The sequence below is a fragment of the Miscanthus floridulus genome, chromosome 7 (genome assembly GCF_019320115.1).
Source record: "Miscanthus floridulus cultivar M001 chromosome 7, ASM1932011v1, whole genome shotgun sequence".
Classification (NCBI taxonomy): Eukaryota; Viridiplantae; Streptophyta; class Magnoliopsida; order Poales; family Poaceae; genus Miscanthus; species Miscanthus floridulus.
The window spans coordinates 96,888,598-96,911,857 of record NC_089586.1 but is presented as its reverse complement, the minus strand read 5'-3'; the positions used below and the strand labels follow the sequence as shown (position 1 = coordinate 96,911,857).

At 47.0% G+C, this 23,260-nt stretch overlaps 1 pseudogene; it reads left to right on the top strand.

Annotated features, from left to right (window-relative positions):
* Positions 1 to 22,734, top strand: part of LOC136465912 (wall-associated receptor kinase 5-like) — a 41,879-nt pseudogene extending 19,145 nt beyond the window's left edge.
* The last annotated feature ends 526 nt before the right edge of the window (positions 22,735 to 23,260 follow it).

The window sequence follows — 23,260 nt, the reverse complement described above, 5'->3', positions numbered from 1 at the left end:
CGGTAATCTTTAATCTTCAACGTTCTTCTTCTTCTTCTTGATCACCACGTATATCTCACCGACTGGACGAAATCATAAAGCACCACACAAGCATCCATACAATCATACACGAAGCAAACAATAGATCTAAATTAGAATAGTACACCAATCATAAAAAATAAGTAAAAGAGTTTGAAATACGATTCTATGCATCGCTACGAACATACAAACGTGAGAGGCAAGCTAATCGGAGCTACGGTTAAAAAGATACAACTACCGAAAGATTTGCTTTATACGTGGAAAAGCAAACTATAGGCTTCATTTATTTTAACTATATAAAAGTATATATATGAGATATTTTATAAATAATATAAATCAAATCAAGTCAATTTTAGATTTGAATTATAAAACTAAAGTAAAACAAACCATATTTTATTTATAAAATCTAGTTGCATAATTATTATTCAAATTAGAGTTTAAACCATGAAATTCCAGAAATAGTGCCATGGTAACCATTGTCACTAACGCGTAGATCTCGTCGCTATGAATCTAACGCAACTTGAATAGGCCAAAACGGAGTTAAAACGTAGAAGATATGAAATAAACAAGATTTTCTTTATTAAAATAATAGATTAAATCTAACCTCGAATTTTAAAAGTTGAAAACACATCTAACAGTAGTATAAACATGTAGATTATGAAATTACAAACCTAACGCAATTTGAACGGATCAAATCTGAGTTAAAACGGAGAAGTTATGGCCAAAACAAAATCAGTGGCAAATCTGTAAATAAGTGAAAACGTATTTTTGAATCTAAACCGATGAAACTACGCTTTCAAAACAAGAAAACGAAGTCTAGAAAGCCGCTGGGGACTGTAGATTCAATAATAGAAAAACTCAAGGGCTCTTTTGCAATGTTGACCAGCGAAGAGGTATCGGTTGATCTGGACTCTTGATTTAAGAACGGACGGCGGGGATTAGAGGAGGGAGGGACAAAGGAGAGCCGACCGGCGGCTATAGTGCCTGGCGCGGCGGCCGTGGCCGGAAACAGAGCACCTCGCCGGAAATTTTGGGAAAATCAACGAGGGGCTAAATTGGACTCGGAGTTTGGCACAAGGAGCAAGAATGGGAGGCGTCAAACTCAATTCGGCCACCTACAACAGCTATGGGCGAGCAGAGCAAGCTGGCGACGATCTATGGCGGTGGCGGAGCAACTCCTACGTGGAACAAGCCAGAACAGAGCGAGAGAGAGAGAGAGGATTAAGGGGCTCTATGCACTTTAGAATCCAATGCGAAGCTCGTAGATGATCTTACCTTGACAGAGAACCAACTAGGCGGCTCGGCGACGTCAGGCTCCTTCGGTGGATGCGGGGCTACGAGACTCGGGCTCCTGGCGGTGCTATGGTTCAATCTAGGGCACGGTGGGGGACGCACGGCACCGGGAGGCTGCTATTTAAGGGCCAGGTTAGCTTAGGGCGCAAGGTACCGAGGTGACTCGTGTCGAAGAAGGATACGGCCATGGCGAGTCCGTGCCAGTTACGAGCTAGGAGAAACATCTGACGAGTGGGCCAGGGCAGTCAGCGAGGGAGAGAGGGCGCGTGCAGGCGATGCCAAGCAGCTGAGCGGGCTGCGGCTTCAGGCTTGCTCGCTGGGCCACGTGAGAGAACAGAGAGGGGAGATGGCGGCCGCTGGCTGCTGGGCTGCGCGGAAGGGAAGCAGGCAGCTAGGCCAAACTACGCGAAAGAGGAAAGCGGGGGCAGGAGCGGCAGCTGGGCCTGTGCGCAAGAGGGGAAAACGAGCCTGCACGCGAGAGAGTGGGCAGCCGGCACTGGAACTGGGCCAATGGGCCAAAAGGGAGAGAGGGTTTTCTTTTTTTCCAAATGCTTTCCTAGTTTGTTTAAAAAAACCAAATTCAAATGTAAACCAAGTGCAACTTCAAATAAAGTTTTAACATACTTTTCAATTCTAAATAAAAGTGAATAAATTTTAGTAAGTTTTCAAAAATAATTTTTACAACTTTTTAAATTCTTTTATTTTCAAATTTTCTTTTTCTTTTACTTCAAAACCATTTTTAATTTCTTTTTGCAAAAGCAATTCTAACTATTTTAAATTTTATATCAAAACCACTCAACCAAATACATTAAATGCAAAGGCATGTATGCTCAAACATGTTGCTAAACCTTATAATGAATTTTAATTTAATGAAAAAATTTATTTTCCTACATTTCATGTGCACAAAAATTCACAAAAAAATCATTTTAAACCTATTTTCAAAAGAGGCAAATTTTAGGGTGTTACAAAACACAATCACCAAGTGTCTCTATATGCAATCCCTCAAGCAATGCACTTGGATTCACTCCCAATCTCACAAAGATGATAAATTAATGATGGAGATGAGTGGGAGAGCTTTGGCTAAGCTCACAAGCTTGCTATCTCAATACAAATGTCCAAGAGAGTGAGCTCGAGCCGGCCATGAGGCTTAAATAGAAGCCCCCATAAAATAGAGCCATTGGGCTCTCACTGTAGCCCAACTCAGGGCAACCGGACACGTCGATCAGGTATGATCGGACGCAAGCCTCAACGTCTGGTCAACCATCGCCATCCATGTGTCACCTCCATTCAACCTCGCACGTACGATTCCAACAGTCAAATTCAAACCCTCGCATGTTAATTTAAGACCAGACTCGCAGCAACACGACCTGACCACCAAGTGTATCACCTTGTATGCGTGTGTTAGCATTTTTTCACAAACAATTTCAAGGGTGTTAGCACTCTACTAGATCTAAATGCATATGCAATGAGTTAGAGCATCTAGTGGCACTTTGATAACCGCATTTCGATACGAGTTTCACCCTTCTTATGTGGTAGAACTGCCTAATCTAATGTCTTCCAGGGGTACTTGTCTTCTATTAGATACTAAGCACTCAAGGGAGGACACCAAATTACGCAGTCCCATCGTGCACACCCTAGGGGAGAACTCGAAATTCCACATTTTTTCATCAGGATCACAAATGAGAGAATAAAGCTTACAATATTTTAATCATTTCTTACATCACTTTTCTTGCAACATTAGAGTATAATATTTATTGTTATAACAATGGAATGTAATCATGTTATCAGAGTTATGAACAATTTAAATTAACAGCGGAATATAAACATGTGATCAGGATTACAGCGGAAATAAATAACTATTCATGGCATGATGAAGCATTGATAAATAAACTATGACAACAGATTATAAAACTTCTGTTTATAAAAAATATTTGGTGAGAGTTATAAATAAAAACTATGAACGTAGCGTAAAGAAATCTTCTCTGAGCCCAACAGGAGGAATCCACACACAAGGCTCAGCTCTAGCATCCACCTGTCACCTGCAATAGGGGAAAATAAAACCCTGAGTACTAAATTATACTCGGCAAGACTTACTCGATAGGAGGAAAGAAAAGACTCCAAGGATATGCAAGGCTATCTGGCTTGTGGGTTTATTGTATTTGCAGGAAGCCTTACTAAGCGTGCGTCCTTATATTCGATTTTTATTAGTAGTCGCATTAGTTCATTAACTAACCATTCTATGTAAGCACCTGTGCCACTTTCAAGCAGGTGGTAAGCAATCAGATTTCCTCTTACCATCTTTCATCTTCCAGTTCTTACTACGGTGCTAGACCGTAGACAAGCCATACCAGATTACCCGGCGATTCACAAATCAATGTGCCTAGCTAGGTACCCCAAAAACACATGCCCCGCTTGTACCCCAGGAACAAGCAGGACCAACCCACCACCCTCCTGTCATGGGGTCTAGATCCCCGTCCAAACTGGGACTCCAGGCCCCTACCCCTGAGTCCAATGCAACGGTCGATCCTTAATCGACACAGACTGGGAAAATAGTGTAAGCAAGCAATGCCCTGTTAGCCACAGGACACAACCTCTTACACCCACCAATACCCAAACCATATCCCTGCCCGGTCACCATTTATCATTTCCACCATTTATCATGAGTGATAATAATATAGTAATATATTTCCTATCTCTCGCGAGTGACAGGCAATCACTCGACTTCTATCGGAGTCTTGTAGCATAGCAATCTACATGATCATGTCATACTAGTAAGACTCATAGGATAAAGATATTTATATATGCAAGTGGGTTTCAATCAACTCCTTAAAACTTAATGCACAAATATAATTTTAAAGTGCAGAAAAGTAGGGGTTATGCACCGGGGCTTGCCTGGGTAAGATTTAATCAGAAGTTAGCTTTCCATAATGGCGACACGATCTCCAATAGTACCATTTTCCCACAACTCCCGATGACTCTGTGATCCATCGACGTCCCTATTAGGATATGCAATGTGATGCAATGCAAAGACGTAATTAATCAACTGCAACAGTGACTCATAAAATATGATTTACGCCTCTCAAGTTAACAAGCAAGTTCTAACGACGACCATACTTAGACTACATATCCATGCTATCGAATAAGGCGTTATTTCCGAACAAATGTTTTAGTCATAAAACTCAAGTTGTTTCTTTATCCCATTCTATCAATTTAATCTTTATTCAAAATAAAGCATCATTATCTATCTAGCAACTAATTATTCTAGAGTTACAAAAATTACAGTGAGCAGCTAATAATATTAGTAATTTACTATAAAATTTTTAGAGTCAACACTATCACCGATTTATCACGGAAATTCCTATAAGTTCACCTTTCAACAATATTAAGCATGTTAAAATAATTAGAGCAACCCTAAAATAGCACCAACTAGATGAACCAATTACGCTAATAGATAGAGCATGATTTTAGAAACTCAACAAAATTTATTTCATAATTTTTGGACACCTACACAATTTTATTTTGAATTCACAAATTTACCTTATAAGCTAAATTAGAAATTGCTTTAGAAAACTAAAGGGGCAATGGCCACCAATACGGCCCAGCGGCCCGCGATAACAGTGCGGCAGCCTAGAGCACACCGCACGCATGTGGTCCAGCGCAGGCGGCACTTGTCCGGCCTAGGCGGGGCGGCAGAAGTCCGGCCCAGCGCATAGGCACGAACAGCCCAATCGCGGCGAGCATGGCCCAACATGGGGACATGGCACGCGTGGCGCAGCATGGCGCAAAACAGTCAGGCGGGGCTTGGCCGTGACCGCAGAGGCACAGGGTGAGTGGCTCACGCGGCATGGCCCAGCACGGCGCACATTTTTGCAGAAATGACCCCGCGCTTTTCCCTATTCAACCCGAGATCCAGCACACGGTGGCAGGAGAAAGAAGTGGCTGCGTTGTGGAGCGCCGTGGGGCCAGGGGATGCGGGTGTGCTCGTGCGCGGTGGCCGAGCTCGGGCTCGCGTAGGACAACGCTACGGGGCTGCAGGACCCGCGCGGGCCGAGGAGCTCATGCGCGCACGCGAGGGGGTAGGGCAACGGCGAGCATGCCCATGGTGACTTCAGCGTGCCACGGCAGCGCTAAGGAGGCTCGAGGCGAGGCGGAGCTATGCGCGGTGGTGAAACCGTTCCAGCATGGACGGTGGGGGGACGTGGACGGGCAGCGCTATAGCTGTAGCTCCAGCGTGGAGCCATGGGGTTCGAGTGCGCTCGCACGTGGTGGCCGGCGATGACGCTCCTAGGCTCGGGTGACTAAGTGACCTGGAGGTGGAGCTGCGTACATGACAATTCGAGAGATGGTCATCGATCCCAGATGAATTTAATGGAGCGGCTGCATCGACCTTGGTGGCAGAGGAACAAGGGAGGGAGGGAGAGGCAGGTCTGACCTGGCCTGACCTTATCTTCGCGTGACGTGACTGAGCGACAGTGGAACACCTGCTAGCGCAGACACGTCGATTGCTCAGCTCGTCACAGAGGCAGACAGCAGCGGCAGGCAAGGACAATCAGAGATAGAGGCAAGCCGAAAAAGAGAGGGTGGACGAAGGCAGTGCAAAGCAAGCACGAGAGGGAAAACAAGGAGCGACTCGGCAATCCTCCTATAGGGCGTTCCAGAGCAAGGCCACGACGAAGCAAGCGCACATGGCCTACTGCACTCGTCAAGTACAGCAGCAGTATCTAGCAGAGAAAGGACAAGTAGAGGCAGGCAAGCAGAGAAAAGAAAGAGCAAACGATGACTCGACAACACGGCACGACGCAAATAAATTGGATGACTGACTCCGAGCAGGGACGCACCACATCGCCTAGCAATTAGGACGGCAGTGAGGTGCCTTGTCACCCCAGAAGCCGGGACCGATGGCCACTAAGCGACGACTGCAAAGCGACATGGATGTACAATGGGATAGATGGATCAAGAGGCGCGGAATACTCCACGATCACCATCGGCGACAAGACCCTATGCGCAGCCCACGTCCCGATGCGGCTAACCAGCATGAGATTAGGACGTGGTAGTGGCAGCGGGACAGCCCACTGAGAAGCGGTGTTGGCAACGCGGCCACAGAGGCGAGACTGGCAACGAGGCCAGCGCGCAGCCAGGCAGTGACGAGGCTAGGCGTGCACACAGACGTCCTCGAGTGTGTTGTGTACGTGCGCGGCGTGCGTGTGTGTTGCCGTAATTTTTAACATGCCTAAACTAAATTAATTTCAATAACTACGCATCTCATACACTAGTCCATACATCATACTAACTCATAGAAACATAACATCAAGGAACTAATTTACCCGTTGTTCAATATAATTCACCAAAATGACACTTTTAAACATAAGTTAAATTTTAAAATTTGAGAAAATCATTTTGGTAAATCCTCTTAGGTCTAAATCTTGGTGCTAAGTGAGCTCGCAACACCAGAGGTGTTACAACCAACCCCCTTAAAAAGAATCTCATCCCGAGATTCAGAGCAAAAATCAGAAGAGGGGAAAAACGTGATTACAATTCGTAGATCAGAAATTACACGAAAGATTACACGACTTCGAATACCAAACCACACAGGGATTTAGGGATACAAGGTTAACAGCAACCTAATACAACCGAGACTTAATCCAAAAGTCGAGATAGACAAGGACAATGGAGAAACAGCAGGAAGATGATTATCCAAAACATGGCGTAGGTCCAACAGATCCAGAAACAGGAGAGTGTGAAGTCAAACATCTTGAACCCTAAAACTGAACTATCCAAAGGAAACTTGAACTTCTTCAAAACCAGATCCTCCTTCTCAAATTACATAATCAACACAGATTGATGAACCCAGTCCCACGAACGACGACTAGACCTCGTAGCTCTACTCCGAATGCGAGGGGAATGGGGATGAAGAAGAAGAGCAAGGACCAAGGACATCTTATAGTGGCAAACGGAGGTGGAGCGCAACACGTCGGAAGTGGAGACGCCGTGGATGGGATACACAGATGGTTCATGCTGTGGAGATAAGGTCGGATATGGTGCGCTTCCTGCGTGAGCGGCAGAGGGGAAATAAAGGAGAGGAGAGGGGTCCGCTCGATGAGGCAAGCATGCGGGCGGCTGTGTCCCCAAAAGAAGAAAGAAGGGAGGGGGAAGGGGGGTCCGATATGGGGGATGAGGCGTGGGGTCGAGAGCTAATCGGATGCTGGGAAAAGGAGAAATGCACAGAGCACAAAGACGGCGAGTGCGACACGATGCCGCGGCCACGCGAGAACGAGGTGCTAATGGACCCGACATAGACGGCGGCTGTAGGGCACACAGTGAAATAACCTAGCATGCATAGCGTGGTCAAACTAAACACAGGTCTTGGGACATGACATCCACTCAGGCTTTTCCAAGCACTCCCTACTACCCAAGACTAACTTTTCTTACTACTCTTATTTTTCTTTCCCTTCCTTGACCACATCCGCCTTTCATGCAGACTAAGACCATGTCCTACGTTCTTCCTCCAACACCACCTCCTCTTGTTTACTTTGAGAGAACACTATTTCATCAACCCATTATGGATTTCCCGTTCGAACACCCAAATATTTCCAAGGAGAATATTTTGTAGCAAAATGGTACGGCGGTGTAACTTCGTAAAGGTACTTGGTCAACAACCTCGATACCAGCGCGTGTCGAGCAGCGTCACCATATGGCAGCTGTTCCATAAGGGAGCCCTCGGTTTCGTCGTGCCACCATAAGCTATTAACCAGGCAACTACTACCAATTTACACGTAATGAAGGCAGTGGGGTCATAAACCACAGAATAAGAGGAGTATTGCAAGGGAAGATTCAAGCAACAAGGGTTCCTTTTACAACAAGGAACAAGGAATTCAAATCCAATAACGGATCTGATTTAGAGAGATTCAAGTGTCCTGCTGGGACATCCATAATTAGTCGACATAGTGTCCTATGTTATCCAATCACGGCAGGTCTGTTGGCATCTGCATGATAATTTCTCCTGTAACCCACTTAACATTGTCTTTGAAAACTCTAAGCACATCTACTGAGACCTAAGGGCAGATGGACGCAATAAACACAGCGGAATAAACAAAATGCACATTCCAACGGCCTAACATGGGTACATCATACAGGCATTCACTCTCCCCTTCTCAACACCTCATTCACCTATGGTTGGATGATCTCAACAACTACGGACGACAACAACAGCAAGAGTACAATACCGGAGGACAGCGACAAAAAGCACTACTACTACGGGTACAACTTCCCAAGGCAACTAATCTACTTTGGACCACGCATCTTCATTCCCGAGCTTGGCGGATTCTTCTACCGCCCTGACTATGGATCTGCCTCTTCTCTTGGCTATGGCTGAGTGAGAGGAATCAAGGGTTCTACTTCTGACACTTTCGAGGGTGGGGGTGCTGGCGGCACTGCAACACTGGTTCTCCTTCTTTCTAGCGGGTGGATAGGGATCCCCTCCATGATCAAGGGATCCTGCCATTCAGTAGCCAGCGTCCTCCACTTAGCCCTGGTGACAAGTTAGGCCTCACCTAGCTGATGGACATGCCGATCTTTAGCCTCCTTCAAAGCTTCCAACATGGCAGTCTCCCAGCTCTCAGCAGCTGCCGCACTAGCATGTGCTTCGGTGAGCTACACCTAGAGCATCCTAGAGAAGATCTTCGCTTCCTCGGCTCGATGAAGGCACGTCCTCACCTCTGAGGCTTGTTGATCATACTGCTCATCTAGAGGAAGCAGGTATGTGGTCAAGTGCACCATGGTAGGACTATCTTCTTGCGCATCCCTCCTTTGCAAAGCCTCCATGCGAGCCCTCCATGCCTATCGATTCTTTTCCAAAGGTGGAAAGAACCTCATGGGGGTATGGGCAATGGGCTCTTCATAGATCTAGTAAAGATACCGCAAGGCTTTGCGGGCCACAACCTGGTAGGTGTCGATGAAGCGAAACCTAGTTGCGGTCACATTCCATGCTTCAGTGAGGTTGGGGAACTCTTCACTCTTCCCAATGTAGACGGTAACCTCACACCACTCGGTGCCATGCTTCTCATACTCACGGCCCTCATACTCGGGACGATCTTTGACTCCGAGCTTTTGCAGGGTGGCATGCAGGATTCTAGGAAAATCCTCAATGTTCAGGCAGTAACTACTAACCTAGGCTCCTGCCATTCCTGGCGATGGTTGTGAGGAAGAACTGAGCGAAAAGCTTGCTCAAAGGAAAAGCTAGATGAGCTAAAGTGTGTCGAATGGTGGTACCAACGGCTAAGCTAGGCCCTGCTTATAAAGGCAGAGTGGTCAGTGGTCCTAGCGCAGTCCACCAGGGTTCCTACGTGGGATTACTACGAATGAATCGACCAAAATCCCGTGCGATCGAGGCGAGCGATGTCCGAGGCCATTACTAACTAGTACATCTGTAGGCCAAGTGTCCGACAAAAGCGTAGAAAAGAGTATGGGGAGACGTGGGTCACGATCGTTGTGAACCACGGGCGAACACGGAGCACGAAGCCACAGTGCAAAAATAACTCTAGAACAGGAACGAGTCAGTCGTGCACAATACGACACACGTGACACCTATGAAGGGCGTATCTGCAAGCAATACGGGCACTACAATGCACAAACAGGATATGCATGAATGCACATTCTATATGTCCTTCCACTGTTGCCAACATATAGGGCAATCGTTCTTAGATTTTTAGCACATCGTTCTCTCCCTGTAGCTAGCCGATACTATCGGACTATGGTCGGGGTCAGTATACCTGTAGAAAAATTGATTAAACCTACCTAAGTCAGCAGAGTGTCATCTATCCTGAATACATAACCATAGTAACAGGGCTACTTATATAACTTCGCATAAAGACATCCTATTCTTTTGAAAGAAATTTGTTGTCAAATTTTATTTTAGGAAAGGTTTTCGAAGCTTTATTTCCTTATTTATGCTCTAATACCACATGTGGCAGAACTGTCTAATCTAATGCCTCCCAGGAGTACTTGTCTTCCATTAGACACTAAGCACTCAAGAAAGGACACCAAATTATGTGGTCCCATCGAGCACACCCCAGGGGAGAACCCAAAATTCCACATTTTTCCATCAGGATCACAAATGAGAGAATAAAGCTTACAACATTTTAGCCATTTCTTACATCACTTTTCTTGCAACATCAAAGTATAATATTTATTATTATAACAGCGAAATGTAATCATGTTATCAGAGTTATGAACAATTTAAATTAACAACAGAATATAAACATGTGATCAGAATTACAGCAGAAATAAATAGCTATTCATGGCATGATGAAGCATTGATAAATAAACTATGACAATAGATTATAAAACTTCTGTTTATAAAAAATATTTGGTGAGAGTTATAAATAAAAACTATGAACGCAGCGTAAAGGAATCCTCTCTGAGCCCACTAGGAGGAATCCACACACAAGGGTCAGCTCTAGCATCCACCTGTCACCTGCAATAGGGGAAAATAAAACCCTGAGTACTAAATTGTACTCAACAAGACTTACCCAACAGGAGCAAAGAAAAGACTCCAAGGATATGCAAAGCTATCTGGCTTGTGGGTTTATTGCATTTGCAGAAAGCATTACTAAGCCTGCGTCCTTATATTCGATTTTTATTAGCAGTCGCATTAGTTCATTAACTAAAAATTCTATGTAAGCACCTGTGCTACTTTCAAGCAGGTGGTAAGCAATCAGATTTCCTTTTACCATCTTTCATCTTCGAGTTCTTACTACGGTGCTAGACCATAGACAAGCCATACCAGATTGCTCGACGATTCGTGAATCAATGTGCCTAGCTGGGTACCCCGAAAACACACGCCCCGCTTGTACCCTAGGCACAAGCAGGACCAACCCACTACCCGCATGTCATGAGGTCCAGGTCCCCGTCCAAACTAGGACTCTAAGCCCCCACCCTTGAGTCCCGGACTCAGTGCAGTGCAAGGACCTCCACCCAAAAACCACCCTGACAGTCAGCCCGGAAAGAGCCAGAACCCATGACAAGAGAGTAACAAGTCTTCCTTACGCCCATACCCAAGTATGTGGCCCGGATAATAAGTGTGTGACCTGCCTAGAGTCCAATGCAACGGCCGGTCCTTAACTGACACAGACAGAAAAAACAGTGTAACCAAGCTATGCCCCGTTGGCCGCAGGACACAACCTCTTACACCCACCAATACCCAAACCATATCCCTGCTCAGTCAACATTTATCATTTCCACCATTTATCATGAGTGATAATAATATAGTAATATATTTCCTATCTCTCGCGAGTGACAGGCAATCACTCGACTTCTATCGGAGTCCTATAGCATAGCAATCTACACGATCCTGTCATATAAGTAAGACTCATAGGATAAAGATATTTATATATGCAAGTGGGTTTCAATCAACTCCTTAAAACTTAATGCATAAATATAATTTTAAAGTACAGAAAAGTAGGGGTTATGCACCGGAGCTTGCTTGGGTAAGATTTAATCAGAAGTTAGCTTTCCAAAATGGCAACACGGTCTCCAATAGTACCATTTTTCCAGCAATTCCCGATGACTCCGCGATCTATCAACGTCCCTATTATGATATGCAATGCGATGCAATGCAAAGACGTAATTAATCAACTGCAACCATGACTCATAAAATACGATTTACACCTCTCAAGTTAACAAGCTAGTGCTAACGATGACCGTACTTAGACTACATATCCATGTTGTCGAATAAGGCGTTATTTCCCAACAAATGTTTTAGTTATACAACTCAAGTTGTTTCTTTATCCCATTCTATCGATTTAATCTTTATTCGAAATAAAGCATCATTATCTATTAAGCAACTAATTATTCTGGAGCTACAAAAATTATAGTGAGCAGCTAATAATATTAGTAATTTACTGTAAATTTTTTAGAGTCAACACTATCACCAATTTATCACGGAAATTCCTATAAGTTCACCTTTCAACAATATTAAGCATGTTAAAATAATTCGAGCAACCCTAAAACAACATCAACTAGATGAACCAATTACGCTAATAGATAGAGCATGATTTTAGAAACGCAACGAATTTTTTTTCATAATTTTTGGACACCTACACAATTTTCTTTTGAATTCACAAATTTACCTTATAAGCTAAATTATAAATTGCTTTAGAAAACTAAAGGGGCAGTGGCCACCAATACGGCCCAGCGGCCCGTGATAACGGTGCGGCAGCCCAGAGCACAGCACGCACATGCGGCCCAGCGCAGGCAGCACCAGTCCGGCCTAGGCGGGGCAGCACAAGGGCGGCCCAGCGCATGGACGCGAACGGCCCAGGCGCGGTGAGCACGGCCCAACGCGGGGATGGGTGCGCGTGGCCCAGCGCGGCGCGAACGGCCAGGCGGGGCGCGGAGCAGGCCATGACCGCGGAGGCGCAGGGCGAATGGCCCACAGGCCGGCTCACGCTGCATGGCCCAGCACGGCGCACATTTTTGTAGAAATGACCCCGTGCTTTTCCCTATTCAACCCGAGATCCAGAGCACTATTTAAATGAGTCACGTATTTTACACCTAGCGCCTCGGACAATCTCGTATTAAATTTCTACGTCCTCACCTTCTTCTCCAGAGCAGAGTACGCGGTGGGGAAGCCATCCGCCGGCCAAGGGGCAGCTCGCCAGCGGTGGTGTAGTCACGGGGTGGCGTGGGGAGGTGCATGGACCACGGCTGGACCCAGGCCTGGCCACGGCGCGGAACGAGGTGGGGCACCGCACGATGGCCACGCGCGCACACCGCGACGGTGCAACTCGGCAACTCCGACCGCACGCGTGGGCGGCCATGGCGTAGCGGAGGGTGGCGCGGAGACATCGGTGGCGCCGTGAGGTACCGCATGGAGGTGGAGCGGCGTAGGGCGACGTGGGCCCAGGCGCGCTCACGCGCATGGTGGCAGGCGAAAGAAGCAGCTGCGGTGTAGAGCGCAGCAGGGCCGGGGGACGCGGGCGCGCTCGCGCGCGGTGGCCGAGCTCGGGCTCACGTAGGACAACGCTGCGGGGCTACCGGACCCGTGTGGGCCGAGGAGCTCACGCGCGCACGCGAGGGGGCAGGGAAACAGCGGGCGTGGCCATGGTGACTTTGGTGCTGAGGAGGCTCAAGGCGAGGCGGAGCTGCGCGCGGTGGTGAAATCGTACCAGGGCGGATGGCAGCGGGGACACGGACGGGCAACGCTACGGCTATAGCTCTAGCGTGGAGCCGTGGGGTTCACGTGCGCTCGTGCATGGTGGCCGGCGACGGCGCTCCTAGGCTCGAGTGACTAAGTGACCTGGTGGTGAAGCTCCGTACGTGACGATTCGGGAGACGGTCAGCGATCCCAGACAAATTTAATGGAGCGACTACATCGACCTTGGCGGCAGAGGAACAAGGGAGGGATGGAGAGGCAGGTCTGACTCGGCCTGACCTTGTCTTGGTGCGACATGACTGAGCGATAGTGGCACACGTGTTGGGCAGAGACGTCGGTTGCTCGGCTCGGCACAAAGGCAGACAACAGCGGTAGGCAAGGACAATCAGAGACAGAGGCAAGCAGAAAAAGAGAGGGCGGACGGAGGCAGTGCAGAGCAAGCGTGAGAGGGAAAACGAGGAGTGACTCGGCAATCCTCCTATAGGGCGTTCCAGAGCAAGGCCGTGAGGAAGCAAGCACACATGGCCTACTGCGCTCGTCTAGTAAAGGAACAGTATCCAGCAGAGAAAGGACAAGCAGAGGCAGGCAAGCAGAGAAAAGAAGGAGCAAACGACGACTCGACAACACGGCGCAACGCAAATAAATTGGATGACTGACTCCGAGCGGGGATGCACCACATCGCCTAGCGATCAGGACGGCAGTGAGGTGCCTTGTCACCCCAGAAGCTAGGACCAACGGCCACTAAGCGACGACTGTGAAGCGGCATGGATGTACGATGGGGTAGATGGATCAAGAAGCGCGGAATACGCCACGATCACCAACGGAGACAAGACCCTACGTGCAGCCCACGTCCCGACGCGGCTAACCAGATGAGATTAGGACGTGGTAGCTGCAGCGGCACAGCCCGCCGAGAAGCAGAGTCGGCAACGCGGCCACAGAGGCGAGACTGGCAACGAGGCCAGCGCGCAGCCAGGCAGCGACGAGGCTAGGCGTGCACACAGGCGTCCTCAAGTGTGTTGTGTACGTGCGCGGCATGCGTGTGTTGCCATAAGTTTTAACATGCCTAAACCGAATTAATTTCAATAACTACGCATCTCATACACTAGTCCATACATCATACTAACTCGTAGAAACCAAACATCTAGGAACTAATTTACCCGTTGTTCAATATAATTCACCAAAATGACACTTTTAAATGTAAGTTAAATTTTAAAATCCGAGAAAATCGTTTCGGTAAATCCTCTTAGGTCTAATTCTCGGTGCTAAGTGAGCTCGTAACACCAGAGGTATTATAACAGTATGGCTATCTATCCTAAATGTGATCACACCCACTAGGTGTCTTGATCACCAAAACAAAAGGGCCCTATCAAATTCACCTTTGCCTTGAGCCCATTTTATTTTTCTCTTTCTTCCTTTTCAAGTCGAGCACTTGATCACCATGGCCATCACTACCATCAACAAGATCTTCATTTGCTCCACCACTTGGAATAGTGCTACCTATCTCATGATCACTTAGAGCAAATAGGTTAGCATATAGGGTTTCATCAATTCACCAAAACCAAACTAGAGCTTTCAAACGGTGTTAAAATCCAATGTAAAAGACCGTGTTGCCCCTGCTGCCTCACGTGCCGCCATAGCCTCCTCACCGGCGGTGTGGTTGGAAGCTGACGCGACGCGTGGGCCGGGTGCGCAGGGGAAGCCAGCAGCCGGTTGCATGGGGCATGGGTCGGCGGCTGGGGAAAGGGCATGCGGGCGAGACCGGGCATGCGCGGGCGGCGGCCTAGGCATGAGCAATCTTCGGCGCCGCATGGGGCCGCAGGTGGTGGCAGCTCCGGGGCATGAGGAGGCTGTGGCGGCGCGTGAGGAGGCAGGGCGTGGGCGGTACCAGGCCGTGGCAGCACGTGGGGGCCACAAGGCGCACCGGCAACGGGCCACGATAGTGCGAGTGGCAGCGGCGACAGCTAACCATGGCGAAAGAGACAGCCAATGGGGACGGCCAGTCACGGCGAGAAGAGAGGAAGAAGAAAGAGACAGAGGGCAAAAACATCATTTCACAGCTGTTCTCTCACCTCCTAAGCCAGAAATAAATATTTTAATGCGTTTGGTGTCCTTCAGCAAATTTGACACAAACTAGAGTGTTCACCAGCAAATCAATCTTTTTCGGTGTCCGCTGGCAAAGCAACCTCACTTTCGGTGTCCGCTAGCAATTTTTGCCATGTTTTTTTTTCTTAATTTAAGTATGTTAGAGATAAGTTCTTTGAGAATAATTATATAATTGAATGCATATTATTCCCAATATTCATCATATATATGCTTGAATTTAATGTGATTACCATATGCCCTATTAGAACTTAGCATCTGCAATAGTGCCTCCTATCTCGACACCAATTCACTACCAACTCGCGCTATACACTTTTTAGTACCTTGTAGTTCAAAGACTACAATGACTATTCTGCCTATATACCACCAAAACAACGCTTGACCTAGTATTAAGGTTTCGTATTTCTTAAGTTGCTGATTCCCACTTTCACATGCAAGACTGGTGAACAAGATAAGGAGATCTCACTTCTTTTCTTGTTTGGCTAAAAATAACCATGCATGCAAGATCTAAAGAGACTCGCATACACGTATTAACTTTGCAGGTTAGCTTCTCAAAGAAGATAGATAGCGTGAGGAATTGATTTCAGTTCTCTCTTTTTTTTCAAAAAAGAAAAAAGATACATAGCATGAGATGCAGACCAGACGTGTAATCCTTAATCATCCAGCATGACAGTGTTGCCAAATGAACGCACTTGGCGAGCCGTTAACTCGTTTATTTGGTTTTGCCATGGCCCATTAGCAATGAGCTTTGGGAGCTAGCTAGTGAGCAACGCACTTGGCGGCGAGTCGTTTTTGGTCCCAGCGACGACTGAATTATAGCTTGATAGGTATGCATTTAATAGAAATGAAGAACTCGTAGATTTGTTTTTCAACTCTAGAGTAAACTAAAATTCGAATTTAATCAAAATCTTTGACCGGTATAGTATTGTTTCGGACCTCACCAAAATAGATAAATTTCACAGAAATTCGATCATTTCGGGCCTGAACCCTGGTAAACTCTCAATCACGCACTGTGATATGCCTCATAACTGCCAGACCACACACAGTCATATAGACGCTAGCCAAAGCCACCGCGCGTGAAGTACCTGGCAGGCGATGACCATAACATCTGCTGGGACAGGAGTATCTACGCGTGCACGAAACTGTATCGGTGGCCTTTAAATATGCGTAGTCTGAGTCCCGTAAACCCAGAACCCCGACGCTTCACACAACGCACAGACAAGCTGATTGACTTAATCATGAGCTCGAGTAGAGTAATGGTTTGCGCCATGGCGTTCGCCCTGGCGTGCTTGGCGGCCATGCCGTCTCAGGGTGTGCCGGCTGCATCTACAGCGTCGGGTGACGACGGAGGGATACTGTATATCCCGTCCGCTGCCTCCTTAGCTCATCACTGCCCCTCCAGCTGTGGGAACGTCGACATCACCTACCCCTTCGGCATTGGGCCCGGCTGCTTCCGACAAGGCTTCGAGCTTACCTGCAACCACACCACTCAACCTCCAAAGTTGTTTCTGGGCAACAGCACAACTCAGGTTACGTACATAAGCATAGGAGATAGTAACTTAGTTTACGTCCCTGCTATGTTCTTCAACGGTACTAGCATGGAAGAATATGGTACGAACACCTACAATCGACTCCTGCATGAGCAGCTGCCACGGCAAGGTATTGCCGAATCAAGGGCCTTGCAATGGTTTTGGTTGCTGTTCCATCCGTCTACAAAACGACATCTCAGGCTTTCAAGGAACAACTGTTCGGGCTGATAATATGGCAGCACAGTCACATCCTCTGCACCCTGGCATCATGGCTTTCATGTCGATTGGAGATCATTACATGGAAAATGCGACTGATCTTTTCTCAAGTTGGACAAATGCAAGCAAGATTGATGACGCTGCACTTTGGGTTCCCATCATGGACCAACCAAGCTGCAAAATTGAGCAGATGAACAAGGCAAGCTATGCTTGTGGTGGCACCGACAGCATTTGTAGAAATGCATCACATGGAGGTTACACCTGCGGCTGCTCCAATGATTTTTACACGTCCAATGCTTACCTTTCAGATGGATGCATGCTGAAACAAGGTTCTACTTGCTTGCTTTTCTCTAAAAAATGAAAATATCACAAACATATCATTTCAATCATCTTGTTCTTACTCCTTGTCAATTTATTATGGTGCAGATTACAACCCGAAGCCTAAAGAGCATTGCCGGAGGTCATGTGGAAACATGACCATTCCCTTCCCTTTCGGCCTCGAAGAAGATTGTTATGGAACAAAAGGTTCAAGCTTAATTGTACAGCAGGTAACACTACACTTTTCAGCTCAGGAAGTGCACAATATCACGTGATTAATGTGTCGTAGAAGATGGGACTCTGATTGTCAGCAACACACTAAACAACAATGCAAGCTCCATGAAAGAAATGGTAACAGTTAATACCAACGAGCAAGGAGATACTGACTTCGAGGGCCCTGTCGAAGATCAATTTGATTTTTCTATGGAATATGACATTGTTATAAGATGGGCAATAACCAATTCAACTTGTCAGCAAGCTAAGCAGAATAATAGCAACTATGCATGCCGTAGCACAAACAGTTCTTGTCTACACGCAACCCATGGGGCCATATTTTTGGGGTATCGTTGCAATTGTTCTTCCGGCTTCCAAGGAAATCCGTACATACGTACAGGGCGGCTGCAAAGGTACATCCCTCTCATCGATCAGTAGTTCAGTACGTCTACAGAGCATTACATCACTCATACCCAAAATGGAATGCATATTAGTCGGATCACATGCTCTAACAGAGCTGTAATTCGAAGTTCAATCGGATCAAATTATATAAACATTGGATTTGTTTTCAGCATAGTATAATACAAGAATACATGATACTCTCACAATTCCAAATTACAAGACATTTTGGTTTTTCTAGATACATACTTATACACTAATATGTCTAGATACATAGTAAAATCAATGTATGTAGAAAAACTAAAACATCTTTGTGGATAGCCAATACAATCCAAAGACACATGACGTAGGGTATTACGTCGATCAGACGGCCCGAACCTCTCTAAATCGCTGTCTCTGCGCCTTGTGTCACCATCCGGTTCCTGATTACGTGCACCTCCACCTACAAATCTAACTTCGTGGGATACCCATCAGAGAACTGCCGAGCATCTTTTGTCGACAGTTGGCGCCCACCGTGGGGCTTGTGCGCGCTGATCCCTGGCGAACCAGATGGCGTAACTCAAGATCAAAATCCTTCACGGCAACTCGGCGGATCGCGTCGACATCCTTCGACAACCACGGTGCACGTCTTCGTACACGGATTGGCACCACCAAGCTCCAACTACGTCCGTACTACTCCAACACGAGATCAACTTCGTTCCAACCGGTAAGCGAGCTGCCCGCGACGCGGACCAGATAACGCCATACGCCGCCGACCAGACATTCTGTCTAAAGCTAAGTCACGCTTTAATATTCTTCTAAATATTCTCCAATCTTCGTATATCGCCATAATGTTTCTCCGAGCTGTTTTCTCCATATTTGCTCTCCAAACGATTTTCCGAACCCCCGAACAATCATATTGATGTTCGGATGTCCCCGGAGACAGCCCTGTCTCTGGCTCCTCCCTACACGTGCACGAGCGTCTATCATCTGCATTATGGGTGGTTGACAGCGGCTCCTTAGCAACACTTTGTTCTTCCTACACGCACACGGACTCCGCACTCCGCGTTATGGTTAACAGGCTAGCTAGGGCTGGAGACTCAGCTACACACTAACTGTTCGGGCGGTTTGTATTAAATATAAATACATCTTCACACCAACTGATCGCCGAGCTACATACGGTATTTCTTCTTCGGAGTTCATATATTTTTACATCATGTACTACCCGTTCTACATATTTGTATTGCAGGATCATCGTCTTGGTGATCGGACCACCTGATGCTCGAACTTCTCCACCGATCAACTGTCGGACCGCTAGGTTCATGGACTTCGTCGCCGACCAGTTGATCGGACTGTTCGCCGATCGCTTCTACTCGATGCTCACTTTGCCGCCGACCAGTTGACCGGACTGTTCGTCGCTCGTGCTTCATCGCCAGCTACACCAGGGACTCCTCGGAGCTCGGACATCGCCAGCTATGCGTGGGGACTCCTCGGTGCTTGGACATCGCCAGCTACGCCGGGGCTCCTCGGTGCTCGGACATCGCCAGCTATGCCGGGGGCTCCTCAATGCTCAGATATCGCCAGCTACGCCTGGGACTCCTCGGTGCTCGGACATCATCAACTACGCCGGGGACTCCTTGGTGCTCTGACATCGCCAGCTCCGCCAGGGACTTCTCGGAGCTCGGACATCGCCAGCTACGTGCGGGGACTCCTCGGTGCTCGGACATCGCCAGCTACACCGGGGACTCCTCGGTGCTCGGACATCGCCAGCTATGCCGGGGACTCCTCGGTGCTCGGACATCGCCAGCTACGTCGGGGCATCCTCGGTGCTCGGACCTCGCCATCTACGCCGAGGACTCCTCGGTGCTCGGACATCGCTAGCTATGCCGGGGACTCCTCGGTGCTCGGACATCGCCAGTTATGCTGGGGACTCCTCGGTGCTCGGACGTTGCCAGCTACGCCGGGGACTCCTCGGTGCTCGGACATCGCCAGCTACGCCGAGGACTCCCTTGGTGGTCAGATCTTGCCACGTCTCATCGGTGTGCTATCAAGCTGCTCTATGCTGTTTGGATCAGGGCGCTGATCATGGGCAGCACGCCTGGGGTCTTGATATGCGCATGTCAGATGACGTCGGCAAGCTTTCAGACTTCTTTTCTTTGACCCTACTACAAGATTCATTCTTCATCTTCCAGCAGGCTCGGGGACTAAGTGGCTACACTTCACATGGAGATGAATGTAGTGCTTATTTCTTGATTTACCCTCCGTATTGACGGAGTCTAAGTGGCTACACTTCTCCTAAGTGGAAGAATTTTTCAGATTTTGAACCTGAGCTCCTTACATCCTTATGGCAAGCCGTACTTGGGATATGCTGCTCGGCGACGGTTCATAGCTGGTCGGTGATGGTTCACAACTGCTTGGCAACTCATCACGGTGGTCGGATCATGAGTTTGGCTGCTCGGCTCTGTTCGCACCTGCTTAGACAAGCTCAAGACGGCGTTGCACAACGAATACAAGGTGCTCGGGGACTAGCTATGGGGGATATGACCTCCGGTACCCACAAGATAAGACATGGGCCGTACCATCAGAGGTGACCCAGCCCACAAGATCAAAGCGTGCACGGTACTGGTCGACGTGCACCGCAAGATATTATATAGTACCAAATAGGATATTTTTCTTGTAACTCTACCCCTCCAGAGTATATAAGGAGAGGCAGGGGTCCCCTAGTCGACATCCCCATACAAATCCTAGGCCTAGCCCAAGACATCTGCATACATACATATTCAATACAATAACCCAAAGACACAAGACATAAGACATAGGGTATTACGTCGATGAGACGGTCCGAACCTATCTAAATCGCTGTCTCTACGCCTTGTGTCACTATCCGGTTCCTATCACGTGCACCTCCACCGATCAATCCACCTTCGTGGGATACCCCTCGGAGGACTGCCGAGCATCTTTTGTCAACAGTCGTATAATTTGGAACGGGAAGAGTATATTTGTAACGGTCAATATAAATATTGAATAACAAATTAGATGTCTACAGATATTGATGAATGCTCGCTGCCAAACTACTGCAATGGTACATGTGAAAATATCCCTGGAAGCTATAAATGCATGCCATGCCCTCACAGTAAAGAATTTGATTCTATTAAGGGGCAGTGTGTCATATCGACTAAGCAACGGAACCTTCTTTTGGGTAAGTCATAGCAAACAAAATCCCCTTGCAATTACATTTTGTAACATTAACATGGTCTTATAACCACAGCAAATGCATATAGGTATTCAGTTGGAATTAGTTGTGGCCTTGGCTCCATATTTATTGCATTGGGTGCAATTCTACTTGTCAATAAGTGGAAGAAAGGCATCCAAAAGAGAATCCGACGAGCATACTTCAAGAAAAATCAAGGTTTGCCATTGGAGCAACTGATCTCAGATGAAAGCGCTACAAGCAAAACAAAGATATTCGCATTGGAGGAACTAGAGGAGGCAACTAACAACTTTGATGCTACGCGTGTTCTTGGTCGTGGAGGACATGGAATAGTTTATAAAGGGATCCTATCAGACCAACGTGTGGTGGCTATAAAAAAATCCAAAATAGTGGAGCAAATAGAGATAGACCAATTTATCAATGAGGTTGTCATTTTGTCTCAAATCAGTCATCGTAATGTGGTGAAACTATTTGATTGCTGCCTAGAAGATGTGGTGCCCTTGCTTGTATATGAATTCATTTCAAATGGAACTCTGTATGAACTTCTTCACACTGATACTACATTAAAATGCTTGCTTTCATGGGATGATCGCATTAGGATTGCAACAGAAGCAGCAGGGGCTCTTGCTTATCTACACTCAGTAGCTACAATACCAATTTTTCACAGAGATGTCAAGTCTTCAAATATACTATTGGATGACAACTTCACCACAAAGGTTTTAGATTTTGGTGCTTCAGGGCCTCTTTCACTTGATGAGACCCATGTGGTGACAATTGTTCAAGGAACATTCGGTTACTTGGATCCACAGTATTATCATACCGATCAACTAATGGAGAAGAGTGATGTATACAGTTTTGGAGTAATACTTATGGAACTTTTGACAAGAAAGAAGCCAATTTTTATTGATGATTTAGGTGCAAAGCAAAGCCTGTCCCATTTCTTCATTTAAGGACTTCACCAAGGGTCTCTTATTGAAATAATGGATACTCAAGTTGTGGAAGAAGCAGACCAGGAAGAGATTAGTGAAATTGCCTTACTTACATAAGCATGCTTAAGGGTCAAAGGAGGAGAGTGACCGACTATGAAAGAAGTAGAAATGAGGTTACAATTCCTAAGAACAAAGAGGCTATGAAAAAGACAACATTTACTTGAACAAGAAGGAGATATTGAGCCTTTATTATGTGCAGAAGCTAAGAATTCACTCAAACATATCAACCTTGTTAATGCTACCCATATAATACCTCAAGAGACCTCTAGGTGCTACAGTTTGGAGCAAGAATGTGTGTCTTTGTTTAGGCCACGCTAACTACATTTGTGCTAGATAATAAAGGGCTTTGCTTAGATACTGATTTATTTGAGATATAATATATTGTAAGCGCGCGTGGGACTAGTACCTATCTTCAGAATATTTTGTACCAACTATCGGTAATGCATGAAGCAATATATTTCATTGACAAATGACCATGGCGCAAGGGAGCCTACCAATTGAAGGAGACGACAGTAGCCAAGGCCCAAGGCCGCGGGGGACGCATCAACCGGCTGTTCGTGCTGGGAGCGTCGGAGGAAAGAGGTGGAGGGCCTGTTCCGCTTGGCAGAGCCTCTACCGACTACGGCGACCTATGAACAGCGAAGTGCGGCGCTGGGGCCTTATGTCCGGACAATCCTTACTCCCAATTCAGTGCTGTTAGTTCTTTGCCTTGACCATTTGCCAGCAGCTTCGGTCAAGGACGACGAGGAGCCTAGATGCAAGCCAATGCTAAGTGAGATACTTATTACTTCATGGTACGAGCATGAAGCATCAAGGACACAGGCTTAGCTGTCTGTGCTCGACT